This window comes from Peromyscus eremicus, unplaced genomic scaffold, assembly GCF_949786415.1.
Source record: "Peromyscus eremicus unplaced genomic scaffold, PerEre_H2_v1 PerEre#2#unplaced_112, whole genome shotgun sequence".
In the NCBI taxonomy this organism is placed as follows: domain Eukaryota; kingdom Metazoa; phylum Chordata; class Mammalia; order Rodentia; family Cricetidae; genus Peromyscus; species Peromyscus eremicus.
Window position 1 is genome coordinate 82,124 of NW_026734351.1, and position 10,877 is coordinate 93,000.

Below are 10,877 nucleotides of genomic sequence, written 5' to 3' on the forward strand. Positions count from 1 at the left end.
CCCTCCCCCAGATGACCATGATGCCTTTCTTGGTTACCTGAGTTTTGAGAATCTTTCCTCTACCTGGAGAAGGCCCATGGTAATTCTTCTAGCTGACATTGTCCCCTCCTCCACATATTCTTACATTCATGCCTTTTTCTCTTGATGCTATTTCATCTGTTTATCCTCATCATTATCTCTCTTCTACTCTCTTCCTCACAGAGACAAACCAATGCCAGAATCCGCTTTAGGAAATACTGTCATTGTTCAGTAGTAGTGCTTGAGCTGCTCCTCTGACTATACCGGTTAGGTTAGAGATCTTCCTCTGAGTAGAAATGCTCTCAGATACAGCTCTCCATGACCACAAATCATTGAACACATGAGATATATAAAGCATTCCATTCACCACCATAATGAATGATTATTAAAGCCCTAACCTTCCACAGACAGTTCAGAATCATTCTCAATGATGTTTCTTACCTGACTTTGGGTAAGTCAGTATGACTGTGTCTTCATCTCTGATCACAAACTTATCACAACTTTCTTCAATTATTTTTTTTTATACCCTATAGCAGGGAAAGGTATTCCTTCAAACCAAATGTAGTCTGACATCCCAAAGAACTATTTCTTGGTGCTATGATAATTCCAGTCTTGGCCACCTGTTCAGCTTAAAGCAAATGCTGACAGGTAAAATTTATAGTGCAGGCAAAAAAATCATTAGCATCCCAAAGTTTGTTCTGAAATGAGCTGCTGATATGAAGAAATATAGATAGATTGCAGAAACCAGTCAAAGGTTGCTGTATTAAGCAACTGTGAACTTATTCAGAGATTGTTTTGGAGAACTGTGAGCCTTAGGTCATGACCCCAAACCAGAAACTCAAAAATAAGTACTTAGACATAGAAATAGGGCTTAATTTAAAATAATTTCTAATAGACTCATGTGGTGGTATTGTGTTCCCTGAAATATTGTGCACCCTAATAAACTTATCTGGGGTCAGAGACAAAACAGCCATAATATTAAACATAGAGGATAGGCAGTTGTAGCACATGCCTTTAATCCCAGCAGTTGGGAAGCAAAGCTAGGCAGAAATCCATGTGTTCAAGGATACAGCCAAGCATGGTGACTCAAGCCTTTAATCCCAGAAAGCCAGTCTTTAATCCCAGGGAGTGATGGTAGAAGGCAGAAAGGTATATAAGGCGTGAAGACCAGGCACTAGAAGCATTTGGCCTGCTTAAGCATTTGGCCTGGTTAAGCATTCAGGCTTTTGAGAAGCAGTTCAGCTGAGACCCATTCTGGATGAGGACTCAGAGACCTCCAGTCTGAGGAAACAAGACCAGCTGAGGATCCGGCAAGGTGAGGTAGCTGTGGCTTGTTCTAGTTCTCTGATCTTCCGGTTCACCCCAATACCTGGCTCAGGTTTGATTTTCTTAATAAGAACTTTTAAGATTCCTGCTACAGACTCAGCTTTCAGAATGATTTCAAATGGGCAAAAAATTTAGAGACCATAAAAAAAGGTTGTCCTGAAAAAAATGTCCTGTACAATTATTTTTAAAAGTAGGGATTGTTTTTGATAAACTCATAGTGCCTTCACTGCACCATGTGATCCTCACCCTCGCTTTTCTCCTCCATTGCCTTCCCCCTTTTCCTATATTCATGATTCCTTCTTTAATTTTCACTGCTATGTTTACATGATCACACGTTTATATAACCTACAAAGTCCATTTAGTTCTTTTTGTATGTGAATATATCCTCAGATGAGCACTTGGGATTCAACACCAATATGGGATTTCCCCTCCTGAGGCAGCTGACTCTGTTTCCCTCTTTCAGCAGTCATTGACCTGCTGTATTCCTTCATCTAAGGATAAGATGATGTCAAAACTTCCCCTGTCCTTATTAGGGTAACAACTGGTGCCATTATGAGGGTTCATTTGGGTAAATATACTGTTGAGAGTTCATAGGTGTATTTTTTTCTATCATGTCTATAGGATATATGCTATCAACATATCTTCAGGTTCTGGTGGGCATTCTGTCCCCTATTCTGTATTTTTCCCAATCCTTAGATAGAAGGGATTCATTGTAAGTAAGTTGTGCAACTCTGTGAGTTTGTTCCTGGGCTTTGGCACCAAAATGTGACTTTTGCAACTCTGGGGGGAAGGCATCCTGACTATTTGGGGAGTCAGGTGACACCTTGAGCTTCTAGGACAGCTCTGACAGTTGGAGCTGCAATGAGAAAGCTCAGCCCTGGAGGGTGAAGTATCCTGGATACCTAAAGTGCTAGGACAGCTCAACCCTGCAGATATTCCAGATATCTTGAGCTTCTTAAGACAGCTCAGCAGTGGAGGGAAAGGTTTCTCAGATACCTTGAGCTGCTAGGACTGCTCTGTTGGCTGGAGCTGCAATGAAACAGGTCAGCCCTGGAAAGGAAGGTATTCTGACTGCTTGGATGAGTCAGGCCTGGAGCTTCTAGCTCAGCAGGGAAGGGTATCAAGAGTCAGGCTAGACATAGTGTGGTGGGGGAAGTTCTCCCCACAGGATTTAGCAATCCAGCTCCTCTTCTGCAGAGCCACTACAGCTGAGCTTTTCTCAGCCTCCACTTAATGGGTGTTCCTAGCAGAGCTCCACTTCCCCATCCTAAAATGTTGCTTTTTTTGCTTCACTCCGCGAAAAGTGAAACCTCTGCTGAAATGTAGCAATTTCCTTCAGCTCCAGTGAAAAGTTCTTAACTTTTTCAGCTCCCGTTTGCTCAGTACCCTGAGAGTAGTCTCAGCAAGATTCCTCTGTTCATCTCCCCCTTGCTCAGCTCCCTGAAGGATGTCTTAGCAAGGTTCTCTTCAGCCCTGCCTTGCTCATCCCCCTGAGAGTAGACTCAGCAGGGTTCTTCTCTTCAGCTCCCCCTTGCTCAGCCCCCTGAGGGATGTCATAGCAAGGTTTATTCTGTGCAGTGTCCTACATAATCCATGCATGCGTGGTGTGACCATGTGATCTATGTGCATGTGTGGAGTAGCCATGTGGGCCCATGTGTACACACAGGGGGTAGTCCTTAAATGGCAGATCATGTGTCCCCTCCTCCTCCCTTCTCATGTTTTCTTTTAGCAAGCCTGAACACATCTATCCCTTTCTCTTTGTCTTAATAAAACTTTTGTTAGTGAGTTTTGTTGCATTCCATGAATTTTCCTTGCAGAGTAAGAGTGAAACCAACACCAAGAGCCTTTATAAGACCAATAGTTTCTCCCTTAGTCACAGAATCAGCTAGCTTGAATTGGACCAAGAGCAGCTCCCTGATATAGAGATCTGCCAGCTCCAACTAGACCAAGAACTAAGTAAGATTGGTCCCAGAGGGGCCCCTGAGAAATAGACACAGCAAGCAGAGTGGACCAAGAGCAGCTCACTCAGACACAGACCACTTTTGCACTTATAAGAGGAAGAGAAGTGTAGACATCAGTGCAAAAATACAACAACATAAAAAACAATGTGATATCACTGGAAGAACCTAGGCCTACTACAACAGCAAACCCTGAACATCACAATGTAGAAGAAGCAGAAGGCCTTTAAAGCAGAAATAAAAAATTCCCATAAAGAAACTGAGGAAAATACAAGCAAAAAAATGGGAAAAATTGAGAAAAAGACAAACAAAAAATGGAAGAAATCAATAAATCTCTTAAATAAAGGCAGGAAAAACCAATTAAACATGTGAAGGAAACAGTTCAAGACCTGGAAATTGAAATAGAAACAATGAAGAAGACACAAACAGAGAGAATGCCAGAAACAGAAAATCTGAGTAAATCAACATGAAACACAGATACAAGCACAACCAACAGAATACAAGAGATGGAAGAAAGACTCTCTGGTACAGAGGATACAATAGAGAAAATAGATTCATCAGTCAAAGAAAGCACCAAAGCCAAAAGAGACATAACACAAAATGTCCAGGAAATATGGGACACAATGAAAAGGCCAAACCTAAGAACAATAGGGATGGAAGAAGGAGAAGAATACCTACTCAAAGACAAAGAAAATATACACAACAAAATCGTGGAATAAAACTTCCCCAAATTAGAGAAGGAAATACCTATAAAGATACAAGAAGCTTATAGAACACCAAATAGACTAGACCCCCCAAAAAAGTCCCTTTACACATAATAATTAAACCACTAAACATACAGAATAAAGAAAATATATTAGAGATGCAAAGGAAAAAGACCAAGTAACATTTAGTGACAGACCCATCAGAATAACACCCAATTTCTCAATGGAGACTTTGAAAGCCAAAAGGACCTGCACAGATGTAATGCAGACACTAAGAGACCATGGATGCCAGCCTAGACTAATATACCTAGCTAAACTTTCAATCACCATGGACAGAATGAACAAGACATTGCAAGACAAAACCAGATTTAAACAATAACTATCCACACATCTGGCCCTAGAAAAAGCACTAGAAGGAAAATTTCAACCTAAGGAAGTCAGATACATCCATGAAAACACAGGCAATAGATAACCCCACAGCAATAAATCCCAAAGAAGAGAAATACACACACTCTACCACCAAAAGGTAACATGAATTAACAACCAATGGGCATTAATATCACTTAATATCAATGGACTTAATTCACCTATAAAAAGACACAGGCTAACAGAATGTAAATGAAATCAGGACCCATCCTTCTGCAGCATACAAGAAACACACGTCATCTTCAAAGACAGACACTACCTCAGAGTAAAAGACTAGGAAAGGATTTTCTAATCAAATGGATTTAAGAAGCAAGCTAGTGTAGGTATCTTAATATCTAAGAAAATAGACTTCAAACTAAAACCACTCAAAAGAGATTGAGAAGGAAATTACATACTCATCATAGGAAAAATCCACCAAGATGAAGTTTCAATTCTGAACATTTTTGCTCCAAATTCAAGGGAACCCATATATTCAAAAGAAACATTACTAAAGCTCAAATCACGTATCAAACCCCACACATTAATAGTGGGAGATTTCAACACCCTACTCTCATCACTGGACAGATCTTCGAGGTTGATATTTAACATAGAAATAAGGGACCCAAATGATGTTATGATTCAAATGGACTTAATTGATATCTACAGAACATTCCACTCTAACAAAAATGAATATACCTTCTTATCAACATGCCATGGAATTTTCTACAATTGATCGCATACTCAGTCACAAAGCAAATTTCAACAGATACAAAAAAATTGGAATAACCTTCTGTATTCTGTCAGACCACCATGGCTAAAAGTAACATTTAAATAACAACAAAAATTACAGAAAGCCTACACTCTCATGGAAAGTGAATAATGCTCAATTGAATCACCAATGGGTCAAGGAAGAAATAAAGAAAGAAATTGAAGACTTCCTAGAGATCAATGAAAGTGAATGTAATACATACCCAAACTTACAGGACACTAAGAAAACAGTGCTAAAAGGAAAATTCATAACACTAAATGCTCACATAAAGAAGTTGGAGAAATCTCACACTAGTGACTTAATAGCATACCTAAAAGCTCTAGAACAAAAAGAAGCAGAGTCATCCAGGAGGAATAGATGCCAGGAAATAATCAAATAAAAAGCTGAAATCAATAAATAGAAACAAAGGGAATAATACAAAGAATAAATGAAACAAACAGTTGGTTCTTAGCGAAAATCAACAAGTTAGACAAGCCCGTATCCAAATTAACCGAAAGACAGAGAGAGAGCGTCCAAATTAACAAAATCAGAAATGAAAAGGGAGACATAACAACAGACATCAAGGATATCCAGAGAATCATCAGATCATAATTCAACCCCTGTACTCCACAAAATTGGAAAATCTAAAAGAAATGGACAATTTTCTGAATAGGTACCATATAGCAAAGTTAAATCAAGACCAGATAAACTATTTAAATAGACCAATAATTCCTAAGGTTATAGAAACAGTCATTAAAAGTCTCCCAACCAAAAAAAAAAAACCAGGACCCGATGGTTTCAATGCAGAATTCTACAAAATTTTCAAAGAAGAGTTAATACAAATACTCTTCAAATTTTTGCACCCAATAGAAACAGAAAGAATGTTACCAAACTCCTTTTATTAGGCTACAGTTACTCTGATTCCCAAGCCAAACAAAGATGCAGCAAAAAGAGAATTACAGAACAATTTCCCTCATGAACATTGATGCAAAAATACTCAATAAAATATTCACAAACTGACTCCAACAACATATCAAAAGAATTTATCCACCATAATCAAGTAGGCTTCATCCCAGAAATGGAAGGATGGTTCAACATACGAAAGTCTGTTAATGTAATACACCATATAAACAAACTTAAAGAAAAAAATCACATATGATCATTTCATTAGATGCTGAAAAGGCCTTTGCCAAAATCCAATACCACTTCATGATAAAGTTCTTGGAGAAATCAGTAATATAAGGAATATACCTAAACATAATAAGGGTAATTTACAGCAAACCACCACCATTAAATTAAATGGAGAGAAACTCAAAGTGATTCCACTAAAATCAGGAACAAGACAAGGTTGTTTACTGTCCCCATATTTACTCAATATAGTACTTGGAGTTCTACCTAGAGCAATAAGACAACAAAAGGAGATCAAGTGGATACCAATTTGAAAGGAAGGATTCAAACATTCAGTATTTGAAGATGATATGATAGTGTATATAAGTGACCCCAAAACCTCTAAGAGGGAACTCCTACAGATGGTGAACACCTTCAGTATTGTGGTAGGATACAAGATTAACCTTAAAAAAAAGTAACCCTTCTATATACAAATGATAAATAGGATGAGAAAGAAATCAGAGTAACATCACTCTTTATAATAGCCACAGATAATATAAAATACTTCAGGTTAACGCTGACTAAGCAAGTGAAAGATCTGTATGACAATAACTTTAAGTCTCTGAAGAAAGAAATTGAAGAAGATATCAGAAAATATAAAGATCTCTCACACTCATAGATAGGTAGGATTAACATAGTCTTATGTAAGTCTTGGCAGTCTTACCAAAAATAATCTACACATTCAATGAAATCCTCATCAAATCCCAACACAATTTTGCACAGACCTGGAAAGAACAATACTCAACTTCATATGGAAAAACAAAAAACTCAGGATAGCCAAAATAATCCTGTACAATAAAACAACATCTGGAGGAATCACCACCCCTGACATCAAGCTCTACTATAGAGCTTGAGAAATACAAACAGCTTTGTATGTGGACCAATGGAATAAAATTGGAGACCCTGACATTAACCCACACACCTATTAACACATGAATTTTGGCAAAAAAGCCAAAACTGTACAATTGACAAAAGAAAACATCTTCAACAAATGGTGCTGGCATAAGTGGTTGTCAACATGTAGAATATTGTAAATAGATCCATATCTGTTGCCATGCACAAAACTCAAGTACCAGTTAATCAAATATCTCAATATAAAAGCAGTTACACTGAACCTGATAGAAAAGAAAGTAGGAAATAGTCTTGAATACATTGGCACAGGATACCATTTCCTAAATATAACACCACTAGCACAAACACTGAGAGCAACAACTAATAAATGGGACCTTTTGAAACTGAGAAGCTTCTGTAAGGCAAAAACAGTATAAATAAGACTAAATGACAGCCTACAGAATGGGAAAAGATTTTCACCAACCCCATATCTGACAGAGAACTGATCTCCAAAATGTATAAAGAACTCAGGAAACTAGACATCAAAATAACTTACAATCCAATTTAAAAAGGGGGGTATAAAGCTAAACAGAGAATTCTCAAAGGAAGAATTTCAAATGGCTGAAAGACATTTAAGGAATTGCTCAACATCCTAAGTAATCAGGGAAATTTAAATCAAAATGACTCTGAGATACCATCTTACACCTGTCAGAATGGCTAGGATCAGAAGCACTGCAGAGAATTTACATTGGAGAGGGTATGGAGCAAGGGGAACACTCCTCCACTGTTGTTGGGAATGCAAACATGTACAGCATTTTGGAAATCAGTGTGGTGGTTTCTCAGAAAATTTGGCAATCAATCTACCTCAAGACTCAATGATACCACTCTTTGGCATATACCCTAGGAATTCTCAATCATATCACAGGGCACATGCTCAACTATGTTCGTAGCAGCATTTTTCATAGACGCCAGAAACCAGAAAAACCTAGATGCCCCTCAATTGAAGAATAGATAAATAAAATGTGATACATATACACAATAGGGTACTACTCAGCAGAGAAAAACAATGACATATGAGGTTTGCAAGCAAATGGATGGAACTAGAAAATATCATACTGAGTGAGGTAACCCAGACTCAGGAAGACAAACATGGTATGTACCCACTCATAAGTGGATACTAGATGTAAAACAAAGCATAATCAGACAACAACCCACAACTCCAGAGAAGCCAGCTAACAAGGAAGACCCAAAGAGAGACACATGGATAGCCCTTGGAAGGGGACATAGATGAAATTTCCATGAGTAAACTGGGGATGAGGGGTGGAGAATGGAGAATAGGGAATAGGGGATGAGGACATAAGGGAATGAGATGGTTGAGCTGGAACAGGAATGGATTTGGAAAGCAAGTAAATAGATACCATGACAGAGGGAGATATCATGGGGACGGAGAAACTTGGTGCTAGGGAAGTTTTCAGGAATCCCCAAGGATGACCCCTACTTGGACTATTAGAAATAGTGGAGAGGGTGCCTGAACTGAACTGGCTTACCCCAGTGATCAGAATGGTGAATACCCTAACTGTCATCACAGAGCTTTTTCTCCAATGACTGATGGAAGCAGCTGCAGAGATCCACCACCGACCACCAGACAGAGCTCCAGAAGTCCAGTCAAAAAGAGAGAAGAAGGATTATATGAGAAAGTGCATCAGAATCGTGATGGGAAAACCTGCAGAGATGACCAAACCAAACTAGTGGGAACTCATAAAAGTTGGATCAATGGCTGTGGAGCCTTCATGAAACAGGATCTGCTTGGGGGCCCCCTGACTTTAGGATTAGAATCCTTCCCTGGTGCATGAGCAGGCTTTTTGGAGCCTACTACCTATGATGGGACACCTCGTGTAACCTTGAGACCAGGGGAGAAGGGCTTGGACTTGCCTCTACTGGATGTGCCTCCCCATGGGAGGCTCTTGCCTCTTGTAGGGAGTAGGTTGGGAGGGGCAGGCTGGGAGGGTAGGAGGAGGGAAGAGTGGGATCTTTGATTGGTGTGTAAAATGTTTGAAAAAATTCTTAACAGAACTTGTGATCCTCCTGCCTCTGCCTCCTTTAGCAAATCCTACCGGCATGTGCTACCACAACCGGAAAGAAAAATAGTATAGCATGGTAAAAATCACCTTGGCCATGGTGTCTGTTCAAAGCAGTAACACAATAAAAGGATATTTTTATAATAAAAAGTCTTCCAAAGAAGAAAAACATGGCAAGTAAGTATTATCACAGAATTCTAACTTCAAAGAAATCTACATTCTAAGAAGAGCTAATACCAACAAATCCACAAATTATTAAATAAAATAAAAAGAGAAGGAACATTGCTGAATTCGTTTTATGAGGCCACAGTCATCCTGATACCCAAACCACACAAAGATATAACAAATAAAGACAGTTACAGATTAAATTCCCTCATGAACATTGAGACAAAAATACTCAATAAAATACTCACAAAAGGTATCCAAGAACATATTAAAGAGACCATCTACCATGATCAGATGGGTTTTATGCAAGAGATGCATGGAGAGGTCAACATACAAAAATCTGTCCATGTAAACCAACATATAAACAAACTGAAAGAAAAAAAGCACATGGTCATCTCATATGTTGCTGAAAATGCCTTTGAAAAAATACAAGACTTTTTCATGATTAAAGGCTTGAAAACATCAGTGATACAAAGATCATACTTCAAAATAATAAAGGCAATTTACAGCAAGACTAAAGCCAACATCAATTCAAACAGAATCTCAAAGCAGTTGCACTAAAACCAGGAAAACGAGAAGCCTATCCACTCTTTCCATATCTAGTCAATATTGTCCTAAAAGTTTTAGCTAGATCAAGAAAGAGCTAGAGAAGGTCAAGGGGATACAAACTGGATATGAAGTCACAATATCATTAATTTCAGGTAATATGATAGTATACATAAGTGACCCCAAAAATTCTACCGGAAAATTCTGTACAATAAAAGAACTGGAGGTATCAACGTCCCAGGTTTCAAGCTGTACTGCAGAGCTATAGTAATGAAAACCTCATGGAATTGGCATAAAAACACACAGATGGATCAATGTAATTGAATCATAGACTCAGACATAAATCCACTCATCAGATTTTTTTTTATTTTATAAAAGTCAGAAATACACAATGAGAAAAATAAAGCATCTTCAACAAATGCTGTTGGTGTTACTGGACGTTGGCCTGTAGACAAATGCAAATGGTGTAGATCCATATCTATCACCCTGCTCAAAACTCAAATCCAAGCAATTCAAAGATCACAACATACAACCAGAAACAATGAACATTATAGAAGAGAATGTGGGGAATAGCCTTGAACTCATTGGCACAGGAGACAACTTCCTGAACAGAACACCAAGAGCAGAAGCACTAAGATTAGCAATTAAAAATCGGCACCTCATGAAATTGACAAGCTTCTGTAAGGCAAAGGATACCATCAATAGTAAAAAACAACAGCATACTGAATGGGAACAGATTTGCACCAACTCCGCATCTGACAGAAGGCTAATATCCAAAATATAAAAGAATTTAAGAAACTGGACATCAACAAACTAAATAATCTGAATTTAAAAATTAGGTACACATCTGAATTCCCAGCAGAGGAATCTCAAATGGCTGAGAAGGACATAAAGAAATGTTTGGTACCCTTTGCCATCATGAAAATAAAAG

At 38.4% G+C, this 10,877-nt stretch overlaps 1 pseudogene; it reads right to left on the bottom strand.

The window, feature by feature from the left end:
• The window catches only part of LOC131901565 (sulfotransferase 2A1-like), a 38,388-nt pseudogene extending 37,797 nt beyond the window's left edge, over positions 1-591 (bottom strand).
• Between the last annotated feature and the right edge of the window lie 10,286 nt (positions 592-10,877).